General features: G+C 38.0%; 1 protein-coding gene across 6 annotated transcripts in view; it reads right to left on the bottom strand.

Annotated features, from left to right (window-relative positions):
* The window catches only part of Cog5 (component of oligomeric golgi complex 5), a 285117-nt gene that overhangs the window by 187884 nt on the left and 77600 nt on the right, over positions 1-19633 (bottom strand). The gene's annotated exons all lie outside the window — the stretch shown is intronic.

Genomic DNA, 19633 nt, shown 5'->3' with positions numbered 1-19633 from the left:
AAGCAGGAAAAGGAGGAGGATCATAAAGGTAATGAAGATAAAAGAACACCAAAAGACATTACAAACCAGCTAAGATTGTCCAAGAATTTCCAAAAAGGGTATTACCAGCAAAAACATAAATACTTCATATTATCTAGTGGATAAACAGCAAGATATCAAATAAGTCCATTAAGAGGTCATAACAAGCCAATGCATGAAAACATACAAAAATTTTCTTATAATCTCTGAAATTCATCTTTATGTAAACTAAAACAGTAAATATCCACTGGAACACTTAAAATCTTCCTTTAAATTTTTTCTGGTACTTGGTATGCTAGTTAACCTACTGTACTACAGCCTCTGCACAAAAATATCTTTTAACTAGGAGTTAATTCTTAGGTACATCCATAGAGAGATATAACATGAATAAAGGAATGCTGAACTAGGAATTACAACGTCTGAGCTGTGACACCAGTTGCCTGTATGACCACAGGAAACTCACGACCCTTTCTGAGACTCTAAGATGATGATAAATCACAGCTACTGAGATATATGAAGTATGATCCCTAACCATAAAGCCTGCATCAGTGCTGGGGAGATGACTCAGGGGGGAAAGCACCTACACAGGCATGGGGACCTGAATTCAAATTCCTCAGACCTACAGAAGTGAAGCTGAAGCCAGGAGCACACATCTGTAATCCCAACACCCTTGCCCAGGGAGACAGAAAATGTAGACAGCCAAATCCCCCAGAAACTCACAGGTCAACTAGTGTGTAAAGGAAGTATTTGTTTGTTTTTTTTAAAAAAAAAAGATACTGTCTCAATCATGCTGGAAAGCAAGGGCCAACAACCAAGGTTATCTATCCTGTGACCCTCCATACACACACATCACACACAGGCACGAAGATCTAAACAATACACCAAAGCAAAAGAGTAGTTTCAAAATAGAGTGTTAGTTGCTACTTCTTGGCCTTCTAATGAAATTCAGGAGAAACGGGATCCTGAAGAAGAGCTTCAGGTTAAATTTTGTACTTTTCCAGTTAAATCTTAATTGATACAACCACATAAACTATGCACAGAATAGCCTGCGGCTTAAGTAAACTCTCTCCGAACCAGCATCTTTCAAGTCTAGAACACTTCTCAGGGAATGTTTGATCTCCCTGTTCTTCAAAGCTTTAGAGAAATGTAGCACTGAAAGCCTAGTCTTTTTTCTCTCTGTCTCGCTCAGGTTGAAGGAAAAATCCTTTCCACTAAAGTGGGTGATAGCTTTCTTTCCTGCAACTTACTGTGTCTGCTCTCAGCTAGCACCTACCCCATATATGTCATGCAAAGAAAGCCAAAGCCAACAGAAATACACTGTCTTTCCATCTGTTCCACCAAACATAGTTTCTCCTTTTTTCTTGATTTTCTAATAACCGTCATGTTGCTCATGTGACATAATTTAAAAACATGGACTTACATAAAAGTGTCCAGCAACTTTATTTGGTGTTTCTATCAGCCATGCCAGTATCTCTCCTTTCATGCACTAGAAAAAATAAGCCAAAAAATAATAGCTTAAAAAAATGAGCATAATACTGCCGAAAGTAATGGCACATTCCCTGGCTACTGGAGAGGCTGGGACACAGGGAAGTGAGTCCAAGGTCAGTCGGGCCCCAGTAGGGATTAATGGACACCACCTTTCTTCCTTGGAACTTCTCACTACTCAAACATAACAGACTTGGAAAAGACAGGTTTGATGGAGTCTTGCTTGCTACCCCTTAGCCATCTTTAATAAATCCAATGACTTGCCTGCCTTTTTTCTTTCTTTCTGTTTAGGGGTTAGGTTTTTTGTTTTGTTTGATTTTGTTTTGGAAAAAGTAATTTTTAAGTGTTGTTCATGAAGAGAGAACATGAAGAACTGCATAAATAATAAAAATTATCCTAATTCTGTGTACTTTACTAGGTACAAAGACTAGAGAGCTATGTCATACCATCTTGTGGGCCCTCTGCTAAACAAGTAAAAGCATGCCTAAATAAAGCCTTTAAAATCCTATCCTGTAGTATCACAGATGTAAGTCAGTTCTATACCATCTATCTATAAATAGCCATATTTCTGTACCTTTTGTATAGTGACTAGGCTTCATCAAGGCTGTTTTTAATAATGTTAATCTAGAATGCTTTCATTCCAGAAGATTGAGAAGCTAACTTAAAAAAAAATTATGCCAGACGCCAATAAATAAAATACATACAGTTAATAACAAGTCAACCAATGAGATACAGAAATCATTAAAAGAAAAAGAGCCAACAAACAAATCATACGGATACAACTCAATGTAGCTCAATGGTTCTCTGGGGAAGAAGAGGGCTCCGAAGAAACTTTCAGAAGTGATAAGTCCATTTAGCTTGAATGTGTTAAGGCTTTGTCTCAGGCATCTCAGGCATTAAAATAATGCTCAAATTTATCAAGTTGTATGCCTTAGACATATAGGGTTATTGTATATCAATCATATCTCAATAAAACTATTTTTAAGGATTAATATTTGCAATACAAAGGCATCAAACAAACCTTTGGGCTTACTGAACCACTTTCCTGTTCACTATAATTAAACGTTCTACAAGGAAGAGCTGCATGACTTTGATTTCTTTTAACAAACAGCCTTTTCAACATCTCCCTAAACTATCTATACACAATAGGCACCAGCCCTACATTTACGTTAGAGCTTTGTTGGCAAACTAGAAAAGATCATTATAAACCAGGCAGCCTCTTTACCACAAACGTTGAACAATAAACATTAAAAGGTTTTCTTCTAAAAGCACTAAAAATTAATTTTTTTAATAGAGCCATGCTATATTGTCAAGGCTGGCCTTAACTCCTGGGCTTAACTATTACCCAGACTACCATTTACTTAGAAGTACAGGTAAGCAGCATAGCACCTGACTTAATTACTAATCATGAGTAATTTAAGGACCAATTCTCATAGGGGTGAGTGTTCCAAAATAGTAATGCTTAGTGAAAACTGACTTCAGTATCTTAACTGCTGTTTAATGGACTAATCTAGGAATTCTTAGACAAACAGAGGATATAGCAGGCTTCTTTATAATATTCCTCCTCAAAATAGTCATTAGGCATGATAATGTCACCCTGAGCTTTTCCCCCTAGGATTTCATACACTCTACACTAGGACTAACACCTAGAGAACACACCTGGGAAATACACTGACTGCATCAAGCAGACTAGTTTAGCTGCAATACAAAATGATACAAAATCATCTTCAATCCACAGTTGGTAGTTTGTTTATAGGAACCTGTGTTTTTCCGGTAATAGATTGACTACAGGGAGTTAGTGTTTTATCTACTCAAGCCACTTTACAGATGAAAGTGAATGACAAAAGGATTGCCCGTTATTACGTAGTGAAGGGGAGAAATACTATTTGTGTTATTCCAGGCTGCTATCATAAAGTAATATAACCTGGACAGATTGAAAACAAACAAATAAAAAACACCAAAGATTTCTTATAGCTTTGAAAGTAAGCTTCTAAGACCAGGTTACCAGTACGGCTTGACTCTAATGACGGTCTTTCTACATGTTTACAGACTTGCATTGTCATAATAGGACAAGAAAGCTTCCCCAAATTCCTTTTAAAGAGCACTGATCCTATTTGGGAGATTACCTGCCCAAAGCCTCACTTCCTACAACCACAGTGGAAATTAGGATTTTAGCCTATGAAATGTTAACTCCACGGCAGACAAAAGAATGGGCCCAGTGTAGCTATCTGTTTCCAAAATCTAGGCCATACTTAGCACCATCATCTGATTCTGACCATCATAAAACTTTGTTCTCCTCACATACTCTTCAAATATTTTAGTGAACTCTTTCTACTTAAAGTAGCTGTGTCAAATTCACTTAATCTTAACTAAGACCCCTAGATGATGAATAAGAAAATCATGATGAAAATATGATGAACACTTTCAGCAAAGCAGCAGAACACAAAACCAATGTGCAAAACTCAGTAGTTTATCTATTAATCATTAAAGAACGTGATGAGGGAGAAATCGGAGGAAAAATAATTTGCAATATCATCAAATGAATCAATAAAATAAAAATTGTAAATATAGTAGTAAACTTAACCATGGTGGTAAAAGATTTATACTATAAATATTATAAAAGCATGGCTATAATAAATTAAAGATAGCATTCATAAACAGAAAAATCTACTGTCCAGATTGAAAGACTACTGCTAGATGCTTATTCTTTAACTTCTGAGTTTGGATTCTTCATCTTTCTAAGCTTGCCATAACTTTATTATATTTTTAAGGTGGAATGGTAAGAGTTTTCTCTGCTGTGTGTCCATAAAAACAGCAAAAATTATACTTTAAAAATTATATTTCAGTAAAAATGCTTTAGAAAACTAAGAAGGAAACATATAAATGTCCGTCAACTGATAAACAAAAGGCAGTATATACAAATGTGGAATAGTATATGGTGATAAAAATGAACAAAGATAAAACATAGTGGAATATGGATGACATCTGTATGGTTTTTCACATGTATAAAAGAGCTTCTACTAAAAAAAAAAAATCACATATTCTTTTATTCTGCTCATATGAAATATCCAAACTAGTCAAATGTGTGAAAGCAAAGTACAACATCAGTTTCCCAGGCCTACATACCTTGGAGGGGACACAGATAAGGAGGGCAATGAATGTGTACTACAAATGGTTTGCTGCCACAACACAGCTCTGCGTCTGTGAAAAAGCACTGAGCTGCACACTTTAGATCAGTGAATTATAAGATATATCAAGGACATCTTGACAAAACTGTGAAAACGCCCTCTGTGGTGGTCTGTCAATTACAAAGGACTCTCATAGAGGATGGATGTGCGTGAAACATGAATGACTCTGCAGTTCCCGATCTATTGCTAAACATCTCACTCATGCAGAGACAAGGCTCATCTTACATGCACAAGGCCCCAGTCCAATCCCCAGTGCCACAAAGAACAAAGAAAGCCAATCTCTAGTTTTAACCTGTGGTGACTCCAACTCTCCCTCTTTCAGGACAGTTTAGATAAGTCTTTCACATGTGTGTGCTATGAAGAACTATGTCACTGTCATAATAGTATGTTCCTGCCACACCCAACTGATATTACATATTTCATGTTTTCTTCACCAACTTCTAAGAAAAATACAATTACAACATCTAGAAAGAGGAGCAGGAAACAGCAGAGAACTGAAATGGTCTGTCAGTAGAAGCTTATTGATTCCATACAAATTAAATACTATATATTCAGGTATTTCAACAAAAACAAATTTAGAACCTTTTTCCAACAATTCTATGAACTGTTACAACTGAGACCTACAGAGCACCAAGAACATCACAATAAATTCCTATCTTTCTGGCCCTGGTTCTTAGTGTTCAAAAGGAGAATCAACTAAGCTGTCTTTGTCTCTCCTGGTTGCAAGACAGTGTCTGTCTAGTCTTCCTCTGGTTGAGTCAACATTACACATATCCTTAGTAAACTACCTGACTGCATGCTACAATAGAAAGTTAATCAAGAAATTCATTTTTATAATGCAGTCTAAATTATTCAAGTTTATTTTTAGACTTTAAATTATTCATGTCCATCTCATCATCATTCTCCACAGTAATTTAAAAAAAAAATCAGCCATGGGAAGTAGCATGGGCCAAACAGTTCAAGAAGTGAAAGCTACACACAGTCAAAGACTAGATCCAGAGCCATTTGTGCTTTCTTCAGTTCCCTCAACAGGCTCTCTTCAAAATTTACATGTTCCTTCAGCCTCAAACTGTTCACTGAATCCTATTGTGTTTTTCAATGTAGATAACGTATGTCTCATGTACATTTAGTTTCATTTACCCTAGATATCATACACAAATTATAGAGCATTTACCTCCTTTATACTACTGGGATTCCAAATTTCCAAACAGAAAGAGTAGCAAGGTTATGCTGAACTGAGCTGAATAAAATAACTTTTTAAATACCTGAAAAGTTTTGAGGTTTTTTTTTCTTTTTTCTTTTTTTTTAAAGTACCAGTCACACTAGGGACCTCTTCTGTTTCCATCAGGTATCCTGAGAACACTAACTCTGACTCTGTCTGAGAGGTAATAATTAAGCTAATAAATACTTCAAAATAAAAAAACAAAAAAACAAAAAACAACAACAAAAACCCCAGGAAATAAACCAGAAATCCACACACACTTATGAGGTCTTTATAAAATTATCTTCAAAGCCACAGCTAATTTCCATAATAGAAACTATAAAATAATAACACAACTTCTCAATAAATTTAGTGTTTCACATGTTACCTATAAAATACCTTAGTTTATTAACCCTTTCTACGTCTTGGGTGGACTTGTCTAGTTGTTAACTCTCCATTTTGGACTTAGGTGTTAAACGGTGAATTAGGTTACTGCCTTGTCAATTAGAAGCTAACTAGAGAGTGGTTGTACTTTTTTTTATTCTACTATAATGCAAATTATTCTAGTTTATTATTTCTAAACTTAAAATACTGTAGTTTTTTGTTTGTTTTTAACTGGTAAATAAAGCTATACATATTCAGGATGCTATGTGCTGTTTCTACACAGGTGCTCATTGTACAGTGTTCAAATCACTGTGACCACATCGATATCCCCCCATAGTCATCACTTCTTCCTACTGACAACATTCAAGTCCTTCCTTGTTCCTTTTAAAACTCAGCATCGCCGGGCAGTGGTGGCGCACGCCTTTAATCCCAGCACTTGGGAGGCAGAGGCAGGCGGATTTCTGAGTTCGAGGCCAGCCTGGTCTACAGAGTGAGTTCCAGGACAGCCAGGGCTATACAGAGAAACCCTGTCTCGAAAAACCAAAAAAAAAAAAAAAAACTCAGCATCAATATAGTCACCCTACTGTGCAACATACCACCAGAATTGTTTTTCTCTTCTCTAATACAAGGCACTGATCTCCCTATCCCCCCTTCCTACTGTCGCCAGCACCTGGGAACTACTTATTGCTCTCTTACATTCTAAGAGAAAGGTATTTGTTGCACTGAGCCTAGCTTACTCACTTAACTAAATAACCCCCAGTTTCTAGCCTTATCATCACTTTCTTAAAGCTAAAGAATATCTCATTTTCTGGGCACAGTGGTGCATACCTTTAGTCTAAACACTCAGGAAGCTGAGGCATGTGATCTCTGTGTATTAAAAATCAGCCTTCTCTACATCATGAGTTCCAGGACAGCCAGGGCTACACAGAGAAACACTGTCTCAAAACAAACATACAAAGACTATCCCATTACATATACAAACCAGAGTTTTAAAAAGCCATTCATAACCTGACGGACATGGGTTGATTGCGTTTCTTAGCCTCTGAGAAGAGTCTTGCAAAAAACATGGGGATGCAGATGTCTCATTGCACACTGAGTTTTCTTTGTTTAAAAAAAAATGGCATTACTGGATCATAAGGCAGTTCTATTTTTAATTTTCTGAGAAACTTCTAGGTTACTGGCAATAGTGGTTGTACTAATTCACATTCCTACTAACAGTATCCACAATATCCCTCTGCACAGCGCAGTTAGCACTTGCCTTTGGTCTTTTTCAGAGAATGTAAGTGAAGTAAGGAGAGAACTGTCACCCTGATGATTAGTAACTTAGAGCACTGTTCCAGACACCTGTTGACCATCTGGATGTCTTCTTTTGGAAAACACCTACTTGAATCTATTGCACATTAATAAACCACATTGCTTGATATTTTGCTGAGTTGAATTCCTTTTCATTCCACAAATTAATCCTTTGCTAAATGTATAGCTGTAAATATACAGCTCTTGTTCTCTAACCAGGTTTTAGATTAAACAGAAGCTCTTTGGTTTTGCATTATAGGGCATAGCTTAAAAGTATTAGCTATAATGACTAAAGAGTATATGGAAAATATATTAAAATGGGGCCAATGATGACACTGCCTCATCAGCTACTCACTTAACAGTATCTAGTGAACAAGGAATGTTAGAGCAATTTAGAGACATGCTGCCATCGGCACAATTCCACAAACTGTAAAGAGCACAAAACAGCATTACTGTGAACACCTACTGACTACCCACTGAACGATCTTTCAAACAGAATATAAAGAGAAGGGTACCCTTTCACCAGGACAACTGAGCAACCTTCCAGGAGTCCCCTCCCTTAAGGACATATAATTGAAAACTAAAAAGACATGTTCATATGATAGGAGAAAACTGACAACTTCAAGAATGATCATCTAGCCGGGCAGTGGTCATGCACCCCTTAATCCCAGCACTCACAGAGGCAGGCAGGCCATCTGTGAGCTTACAGCCAGCCTGGTCTACAAAGTGAGTTCTAGGACCACACAGAGAAACCCTGTCCCAGGGTCAGGAATGGGGGGATGATCACCTAAGTTAAGGACACTTATATTTTCAACTACTCCTTAAAATTTTCCTAAAAAACCCTCAAGATTCTTAATCAAAAACAACAAGTGCTAGCTACTATATATAAAAAAACTTTTATTGGTCTGGGATATAGCTAGGTAGTAGAATACTTATTTAGCATGCACAAGGCCCTGGATCTATGTCTACTATGGGGATGAAAACAAAAAAGAAAGAAATCCTTTATTTGCTTAAACTAGATTGAGTTGATTTCAAGTAAGAACATGTACAACTTCAGTTTTGAATGAGTGACCTCAATTTAAAGAAACTCAATAGCTAACTTAAAACGTCCCTGTAAACTGAGACTAGCTGTGTCTAATCAGATCATGTGGAACCTGGTAGTTGTCATTTGAGGAACACACATCCCATGGTGCCTATCATCTATCAAGACCTCCCAATAAACTGCCTTCTGGTAACTTTCTTTGTAGTTACACAAGATGATATATTACAGTTGAGGTCTAAAAGACATTGTGGCTTCTATGTTGTATACTAACATGTTCTCACTGTCTCCTGACCCTAACTCATCCTGGAAAAGCTGATATCCTATAATCAGCTCTATAGAGAGCTCAGGGTGAAGAACTAAGGCCTACCCACAACCGTCAATGAGATAGTACATTCCAGCCCTGTTGAAGACCCTGGCTGACAGCTTCACTGCAATCTCATAAGATCCTAAGCTAGAACAACAAAACTAACATTTCTGGGTTTCCTGACCTGTATATTATCAGTTATTACTATTAAATAAAACAAAATAAATGCTTAAAAAATATAATTTACTATCTTACAGGTCATAGGTTGCAAGTCCAGTAGACTCAACCTCTTTCTTTGATCTAGGTAGGTATCACAAGACAAAAAAAGGTGTTGGCTATGTCCATTACTTATTAAAGGTAATGGGAAGAATAACTGACTTCAGGTTTCTGACAGAATTCAGTTCCACATAGTTGTGGGACCGCCGTCCCTACTTCTGTGCTAGTTGTCAGGCAGGGGATTGGCAGTTTCTGAAAGCCACCCACATTCCTTGGCTCACAGCCCCTACTCCATCTCACACTGTGAATCTCTGAACATTCTTTGCCTCATCTCTGACTCATTTCTTCTGATGTCTGCTGAAAATGATTCCCATGTTCAAGGGATCACATATTAGGCTGAGTCCACACAGATAGCCACCTATCCTAAAGTCTATTTCTTTTTTAATATATCATGCTCACAGGTTTCAGGAAATGAAGCACGGATGTTCGTGGGGCAATTATTATTCCTACTATACCTGCAAAGACAAGGGAACAGTATCCTATGATCACAGCAGGGCAGCTGTACACAGCTCACAACTGGTATGACAACACACATAAGCCCTGTGGAAGCCCAAGCTAGACCAAATCCCAGCAAGAAGCGAAAAGCTAAGCACACATTCCCACCTGTAGCTGAAAAACTACTGGGAACTAGCAGCTACTGGGAGAGGAAGAGATCACTCCCTCAGAAGTGTAGCCAAGCACTCTCAAGAGTAGTCAAGCATTCTCAGTGTAAGACCACAGCATGAGAGCATCTCAACAGCACAGCCACGTCTTAAAGAATGTCTTTAAAAGTTGGGTGTCTGGTAGGGCCTCAGAGATGAAGATGAAGTTTTCCTTACCATGGAAATGAATATTCATATAATTAAATTAAAACACCACACAAGTTTGGGTGGATAGGGAAGGGAACCAAGGAAGAGTTGGGAGAAGAAAGGTGAATATGATCAAAACATTTTGAATGAAACTCTCAAGTAGTATTTTTTAAAAGCATAATGTAATAACTGCTTGTTTTAAACTTTTAATTTGTTATACAATAAATAACTAATGTACACACAAAGGGGGAAACTATGCTCAAATCATTTCCAGTATATGCACTTGTAAACAAGATATACAAAACACTGGAGAGCTATATATTTAGCACTCATACAAGGGAAAACGCTAATAAGCATTTTTATGTATTATCTCAATCACAAGCTATTACCCAGCAGACGGAAGCTGAGACTCTGGCGGGGCTTGCACTGAATCTCAATTGTTCACATTCATACTATACAGCACCTATTTCCTTTTCTGCTAAAATCTAAAGTTTGCAATTATCACATTTTAAGAATCAACATTATGATTTTACTGTCAAGACTATCTTTCCTTAAATGAATTTTACTATTAAATCTCTTCCTCTTTGCCCCTCCCATCCAAATGCACAATGTATTATCTCAGCAACTATATTTCTGCTGCTATTTTGCTGAGATTAAAAAAAAAAAAGCTGCTTCCTAAAATCCGAAGCCCACTTTACCATCTTTCTTTTTCTGTCGTCTCATAATAATATATGGCAAAACTGGCCATCATCTTTTCTTGATTTCCACCACATCACACCTTCCTAGCTGCTGCCCTCAGTCGCCTCCGCAAGCTCTCCTATGCTCTTTCAGTGAGCACTGCAGAGGTCAGAGAGATTACAGTTTTCCCTGGCAGGGATGAAGAGCACGTCATACCTTTGGACATTCAATTCTCATTTATGTGAGACAGCTTTCAAGTCTGTCTCTTCTCGTCTATTTACTCGACTCCGAATCCTCACATATATACTAGAGCTTAGGCTCCCAATACACACCTGAAATCTACTGTGCCTCGGGAACACTCGATCATCCCTTACAAAGACACAAATGAACCTGGGGATAAGTAGTAAGCCCCTGATTCTCCTAAGTCAGCCGTACTGTTCTCAGTAGTCCTGCTTCATCGTGGACACTCCTCCCTTAGTTCTTAACACTGCCAGCTGCTCACACACTGACGCTGCCTCGCACACTGTGCCTCACCATCTCTACTGATGCTTCTAAATCTCCAACCTCAGAAGTCTCTCTAAATACAAATCTGAGTGTTGCTCTCTTTAATGAGGCCATCCTTATTCTCCTGTCAAGTTCAAAACCTAGAGAACATGGCTCTCCAGACCATTTCTTTAACATTTCCCTTCATTCCCCGTTTTCCCAGCTCTAATTTCTTCTAAAACAAAACGCTCTCTGGCACACTTTCATAAATCTAGACCACACCTTTCTCCTTAGCTGCCCAATACCAGAATACCATTCACATCTCAGCATATCTACTTCCTATGGCACATCTCTGATCATGTCCCTCCACATTAAGTTGTCCTCCTTGGGCCACTTCATAATAACTCAACCCTCTGTATCATGGTAAGTTTCTCTGTCTAACCAAACTACAAACTGGTTATCTCCAGTGTTTTCCTAGTGCCCTGCTCATAATGAGACTCAAAGAATCTATTAAATAGTGGTTAAAGGTCTAACCACAGTCAGACATCCCTATGGTGATTCTGTATCACTTAAAATAATTTACCAGTCACATTTCACAACATAAAAGAATTATAGCTGAAAATAATACCTAAATATCTTACAGTAATATAGTATTTGTAAAAACTTAAATAATAGAAAGTGAAAGAATTCCCCAACTTTTATGAGTCTTCAGAGTTACTGCATACAATATCAATAACAAGGACCTGAGGACCAGAGAGAACTAAAAGAGACTGAGGAGCAGGGTTACAGTCACACAGTACCTAAATGACCCCTTCCTGAACATCAGTAACGACAAAATGTGGTCCATGTTCTTGCCACAGCAAATATATTACTACAAATCAAAGATCTTCTAAGACAAAAATCAAAAATAGTCAAACCCTCCAACATCAAATCACCTAATGTTTTCATGAAGTAATTTCTTCAGGTAACAATGTTCTGTTCTGCTTTCTAAAATTAGTGCACCAATTATATTTTTAACACATCTGAAATACCTCTGCTATAACACATATTGGAAAACATCATAATATATTATAAATTTTTATTCTGATGTATGAATTCTTTGATTCAACAGGTGGAGTAATTGATACAGCTATTATACACCAATAAAGTTTATTCTAAGTTAACTATTTTTTTCTTTTTTCTTTTTTTTTTCATTAGTAACTTTTTTTTAAATGTTAATCAAAGGCTTTATAAGTTTGGTAATGCTCAATAACAAGATGTCCATACAACAGAAGTGTAACCCAATACCCAACCTAGAAATACCAACTATCTTTGACTGGCGGAGACACGCGCCTCCATGTCCCCCCTTTCTCCTAGCTCCTCCTCTCCTCCTCCTCCTCCTCCTTACTCCTCCTCTTCCCCTCTTTACTCCTCCCACCTTAGCTTCTCCTACATATCACCCTTCCTGTTAAAATAAAACTTTTCTCTCAAAATACAATTAAAGCATAACTATACCAATTTGTATCAGTAAAGCACAAGATAGACCTAGTACCCAGTCCATCATTTTATTGACTAACCAGAACCTCTGTCATCTCTCCTAACTAAAAGACTTAGTTCTGAACCTGGCTTTTTTCTTGGCTTTAGAATGAATGTCAGCTGAAAACCATCCTCTCAAATCTTTTCTCTCAAAATAAATAGCCAGGATTGGCTATGAGACTATAAGTCTTCAACCCCGTCAGAAATCCAGAATGGCTGAATTAACTGAAATTATGGGAAGCACAAAGCATAGCTTCTAAAACTTAGCCAATTTATAGAGACCGCTGAAAACCTGGACAGTCCCTATACTACAAAACGTTGGAGCATCCGATCTTCAGCCTTCTGGCCCAGGATCATCTGACAGACCTAGTGATGCAGAATTATTAATGGCTGATTACTCTGTCTTGGCAGATATAATCAGTTGACTATTCTGCAAGTGTGTCCTTTTCTGGACAGTAATTTGTCTGTAGATGAAAAGAGGCAAGTCTTGCCTAGTGACTGTCTCACCACAACTGGAGTAACTCCAAAGATGCTTAATTTCTTCTAAGTTAACTATTCTTAAATTCATTGGTAATATCAACAATGTGCTTCAAAGTATTAAACTACTATTTTACTAATTCTTTCAGTTCATGAATACCATCATTAAACTGTGAATATTCCGAATTATACTTGCATATCTAAATATGCCAATTCAAAACTAATTTTAAAAGTTTACTCAAACAGATGTAATAGTCACTAACAACGCAACTTTTACCTTTCCAAAAGAGAGAAAAAACTGAGTAAATGCAATGGTGAACTGATGTTTAAGTGGTAGCCAGATTTTGGTAACAAAACAACAGTGGAAGGTGGTGGGAAGAATGGAAAAGATGTTGATATAAATGAGACTAATGAAGCTCTGTCCTCACAGATACTTTACAACATTCTGGAAGGTGTTGGTGATACAGGCTTTTCTTAGCTTGTGATCACTATGGCTTAGATAGCTCCCTGACAAGTTAATAGGCTGGGGACTTAATTCTAAAAAAAAATTCCTGTCAGTGGATTTGGACGCAGGGCCTTTGGCAGGTACTTAGGGTTAGATGATGTCTGGAAAAAGAAGCCACATGGTGGCACCCTAGCTTAACAAGAAGAGGAAGGGATCTGCCAGGTACAGGGATACACACCTGTAGTCTTAACAGTTGGGATCTGGAACAGGACAATCATGATTCAAATCTAACTTTGTATAAATACTAAGTTTGAAATCAGCTTGAGTTATATTATGAACCTCTGTCCCATCCAGAGAAGGAAGAAGAAAAGGAAGAGGAGGAGCAAGAGGAGGAGGGGGAGGGGGAGGGGGGAGGGAGAAGTGAGGTACTACAAGTCTTACTGTGCGAGGAGGTGGTAAGAGGACCCTCACTGGATGCTCAGAACATGTCTTGTTCTTGGACTTGCTAACTTCCAGAACTGGACCCAAATAAATTTATATTCTCTATTAATAGCCCTGCCTCATAAGTTTTATTAAAGCAACAGAAGATGAACTGAATGACATTAATGAAAGTGCTAGTAGTGTGGGTGTTTGTGCCAATGGTCAACTTGATGGTAGCCTTGCTATTGTTCATGATGGTAGAGGCTTTACATAATCCCAGTACTCTAGAGGCAGAGGCAGGAGGGTACAAGTTTGAGATCAAATTAGTCTACAAAGTATGTTCCAGGCTTACCAGGATGCAAAAATAGCAAGAGCTTGTCTCCAAACAAGGAGTAAATAGACATTTTAAAACTCATCAAGAAAAAAGTAAGCAATTAAAATTAAAAGCACAAACTAACTCCCAAGTAATAGCAGATACCATTAAATAGGTATGATTAAGGATTAATTGTATGTAACAAAATATCTAATCTGACTACATAATAAGTTACTAACTAGTATGCTATGAAACTATGTTCAGAAAACAAGCTAACAGATTCAGTCTTTGAAAGCTTAAAATGATTTCAAATTTGACTTCAACATAACATGAAATACGAAAATTAAAATCTACAGATGGAAATTTAGTACTGTGTGTTTTACCTCTGGGAGTTACAGGCTGCACCATGATGCTATTCTTACAGTACAAATCTGTTGTGTGGGGAGCGGGGGAGGAATAACTGTGTTACAGGGAAAAAAGAATAGAACAAATTGTTGTAAGAACATGTCGTTTTTTTAAAAGTATCTTTAGTCTTCGTAAGTAATCTTATTCTTTAAGATTTTATATATATATTAATATACAAACAGATCATCTATATTTAAAAGATCTACTGCCTTTATGTTTCTTAGTATAAGAATTGAGAATTTTTAAATATCTATAATGACAAAAAATATAATGAAATTCTTTCAGATTTGTTGTTGTTGTTGTTGTTGTTTTATCCTCCAAGACAAGCCAGAACTTCAGTACAAAGCCAGGGAGAGAGAGAAGGGAGCACAGTCAAAGAAAAGCTGGGCTGCATTTGAAAAGGGCGCATCAGCGGCTGTGAGGTGAGCCCTGCCACGTGGTGCGGAGGCCACTCTGATTCCCACTATTAAAAACATTAAAAAGCCCATTCTTGACATTTTGCCTTTTAGAAAACTGCTTTTTTTCCCTACTGCAGATTATTTTTATTTAAAATGCTCTAATTCATTAGTTCTCATATGTTGTCAGTGAGGAAAACATTACAAAGAAGAAAAACACGCAAAATACACATTAAAAAAAAAAAGTATTCATCATAAGAATACTTAATAACCATGGTCTTATTATAGCTTAAAAATAATTTTTCTACTTTACAATTAAATTCAAATAAAATTATTTTAGACAAAGAGTTGTAGTTTGTTTTTGTCTTCCTCGTTGGTGATGTAATTTTATGCAAATATGGGATGGCATAAGGACAAGTTTTAAAACACCAGGAAGTGAGAATTCTGAACATATTTGACAGAATACAACATTCCAAAGTGAAGATAACGCATGTAAGAACACAGTGGAATGAAGAATGAATGAAGAGAACAAAAGCAGGCTGAATCCAGAGGAGGTCTGTGCTTAAGTGAAAAAATAAACACCAAAGAAAGAGATGAGCAAATAACTAAGGACACAGTATATGCTGCTAGGTGAAATATACAGGAAGTACCAACATGGTGGGCACAGGCAGAAAGTCATCACAAGTTCAAAGCCAGCCTGACCTGATCTACATTACAAGTTTCAAGACTGCCAGAGTTACATGGTGTGTTTAAGAAAGAGAGAACAAATCAACAACAAAAATGTCTAAAAACTTGGGAATTCAGATTTTACTCTGTGAAGATATAAATAAAGTCTTATATTTAAGAATAAAAAGACAGAGGGAGAGGAATGTCAATGAACAGTGTGGCACTGATCTATAGTAAGGATCACAACATTAAAGCCTGTGAGCCAAATACTCAAGGCTAAGAATGTTTGTTGTTGTTGTTGTTGTTATGCTTTCCATAGCTATTTGTAACGTATTTTGATCCAGTGCACCACCCTTTAAAGGCCCCTCTAATTCATTCCCTATCCTGTACCACTTTATTCTCCTAATTTAATGTGCTCTGTCTTTGAGCCACCAAGATCACATAATGCCCTCTCTAGATGCACGTGTGTAAGATCATCTACTACAGCATGATGCTACTTCCCTGAAGAAAGTCTCCTTTCCCTCCCTCAAAGTCCTCAGCTGCAAATAGCTCCTCAACTAGAAGCCCCTCCTGCCTCCATGCTAGGATTCTAGCTAGTTTGACCTCCTGCAGATCTTGTGTATGTTGTCTCAAATGCTGTCACTTCTTGTGTATAATAACCCTGCTGTGTCCAGAAAACATTACTATTCTGTGGTCAATTTTTAAATGGGAAAAAAAAGACCATATATCTTTAAATTGCTCAGTAAATCAAAATGATTTATATTGGCCATTTACAGGAAGTTTGCTAACCCTCATCTACATAATATTACCCATAGATGAGAATAAATTTACGAGAGATTGAAAAGAATAAATTTGAAAAGACATAAATCCACATAGATACGTGTGATACTTTATCCAGTCATGAAATCTTCTAAAAAAAAAAAAATGGGGAAGTGGAGGAATAAGAATATTCATAGTCAAAAATGTCTCAGGAACTCATTGGGGCTGTGGTTACCTGCACAAGATTAACCCAGTCAATCCAGCATGGGTGAAAGACAGACAGACAAGCATATACACCAGTTTCCACCATGTTAGTTAAGAAACTTAGGGTGTAAACAGAAAGTGAAAAATGGGATATTTTAAGGCGGAATGTTTACAAAAAGATTAAACAGGATGTCCTAGGGGGAGGCAAAACAGTCCGTGCTGCAGGAAAGCTCCATTAAGACAGGAAGTAAACAACTTAAAATAGCTTCAGGAAGTCCCTGAAACCTAACATAAGCCAAGACTTAAAGACAGAGCCCAGCTGCCTGGAAGAAACAAAGACTAGCTGTGTTACCTAGAAAAGGCTCCGATAAATTGAGCCACCTAGTTGTACAGTATGCTCCAAGTTTCCAGCTTTTGTAAACCGTCACCATGCTGGGATGGGCTTTGATGATACAACTATCTTTGAGTCATTTCACTTCTGTATGAAACCCTTCACCAATAGTCCTGTAAGTAACTCCAATAAAATTCACAGGTTCACCAAGTTGGACTCTGTGGCCTCCACACTGTGTTCTGTCAGGTCCCTTTCTGGGATGAGTAGACATGTGCCTGTTGTATCTCCCCAGGAAAAGTATATCAGGCAACACAAATCCACACCTCGGAATAAGGAACTATTAACAGTCGATGGCTGCTAAGGAAGAAGCAATTTTCTTTCAGGACGAGAACCCTGCTCCCATGGGCAGTCCCACATCCATTTGCATATAAGGAAGCACTAATTTGGATTCTGTGGTGTACAGACTACTTTTATATCAGCTTGATGCAGGCTAGAGTCATCTTAAAGGAAGGAACCTCAATTTAGAGAATGACTCCAGAAGACCTGGCTGTAGTGTATATTTTTAACTAGTAATTGATGGGGAAGGCACCACCGATGTGTTTATAAAAAGATAAGAGATGCAGAATGTGTTCTATGGGTGTGTGGTGAGGTATGGTCTCAGTGGGCCCACGCCAAGGCATCCCTTCCCCAGGGAGGGACCAGCCACAGGAAGGTATAGTATAGAATAGAGTTTATTCAAGGCATGGGGAGGGGAGTTAAGAGGGTAGCAGAGGCAGAGAGAGAGAGGAGAGGAGGAGAGGAGGGGAGGGGAGAAGAGAAGTAGAGGCTGGCCATGAGCATGTGAAGAGAGGGGGAAGGGATGGGGGAAGGGGTGAGGGGACAGAAGGGGAGCAAGAAGGCAAGAGAGTAGGAGATCAAGAGAGAGAGGAGGGGGCAAGCAGCCCCTTTTATAGTATGCCAGGCCTACCTGGCTGTTGCAGGTAAAAGTGGGGTGGAGTTTAGACAAAATGCTAACAAAAACACTCTGTGTTTACATACTATCTGAGTCTGAGGTATCATTCTTCAGTGAATCATGGACTCTTACATGTCATGGTGTTTCATCACAGCAATAGTAACCCTAAGACATGGGTTAAAGACAAAGTTTGGGGATGTGGAGGGATGACCCAGGAGGAGTTTAACCAAGGAGGATAATACAGAGGAAAATGTGACTGAAAATATGTTGAGTATATATATATATATATATGAAACTTTCAAAGAATAAATAAAAATGAATATATTTTTAAATTATTGAGGACAGATATTTTAAATAAAAATAATCTAATTGGTAAGGCATAGACTATTAGCTTATCGTTGAGTTTTCACATAAAAAATAAAACATAAGAACTAAAACAATTAGAGTTTAATAACATTAAGACCACTTTTAGCCGGACGGTGGTGGCGCATGCCTTTAATCCCAGCACTTGGGAGGCAGAAGCAGGCGGATTTCTGAGTTCGAGGCCAGCCTGATCTACAGAGTGAGTTCGTTCCAGGACGGCCAGGGCTACACAGAGAAACCCTGTCTCGAAAAAAAAAAAAAAAAGTCCACTTTTAAAAACAGCACTGTAAGAAATACTACATTATAGCTCTTAATAAATTACTAAGAGATGTTCCATGATAAGTTTTTTAAAAAATTAGAACTTCTGTTTCCAACCTAAGGGAGTAATTGAAATGGAATTTACCTGATTGGTTTCAGACCCTGGAACAAGGTACTAAGTGCATACTTTACATACCAAAGCAGGCCTGGCCTCCAGGTTCTCCCAGCATCCCTCAGTCCCTACCTGACATACTTTGCCCCAACCCTGAACTTTCCAGCCCAGAGGCTGGGCTGCCTTTCCCCCAAAGGCTTCCCCCTACATAATCTGGACATTTTGGTCAGTCTCTCTCTCCCCCTTTTTCTTCTTCTCTTCTCTCTCTGCACACACATCCCTTTCTTTTTTCTCTGTCCCTCCCTTACCCCTCCTCCCTTTTCCTCATGGCAACATCCCTAGCCCTGGTCCTTGGGGCCAGTAAACTCAACCACCAGAGAGCAGCTTCCCAATAAACCTGCCTTTAATATAATCTAATCTGCCTTAAATAGGTTCATTTCACTGGCGGTAGAGAAATAACCTATCACTACCTTCTAAATAAGAAACAAAATAAAAGATATACAAAACTGCTTTTTCCCCAATACTGGAGAGCAGACAGGCAGGGCTGTGACTTTAAAGCTGTTGAGGTTTGGCATGGGGTCTGCTTGACCCTGAACTCCTGATTCTCTTGCCTCCGAAGAGGATCACTTTGGATCACTGATATGCACATCCACACCTGACAATGAATTGAGCTTTATGACATAATAACCCAGCTTATTGGCAAGCATACTTAGAGAAACTATCTTGAAAGAGTGTGTGGAGAAACCCCAGCAGAATATAATGAGGACAGTGAGTTTATAAGACAGATTTCATGAAAGCTAGGGAAGATAGGATCTTGAGACTATGTTAAAGAGAAAAAGAGAAATTTAAACAAACTTCCAGAAAAGTCTATATGGTAC

This window comes from Grammomys surdaster, unplaced genomic scaffold, assembly GCF_004785775.1.
Source record: "Grammomys surdaster isolate TR1022 unplaced genomic scaffold, NIH_TR_1.0 188, whole genome shotgun sequence".
NCBI classification, from domain to species: domain Eukaryota; kingdom Metazoa; phylum Chordata; class Mammalia; order Rodentia; family Muridae; genus Grammomys; species Grammomys surdaster.
Note: the sequence above shows the minus strand (reverse complement) of the source record. Positions and strands in the feature narration are given on the sequence as shown.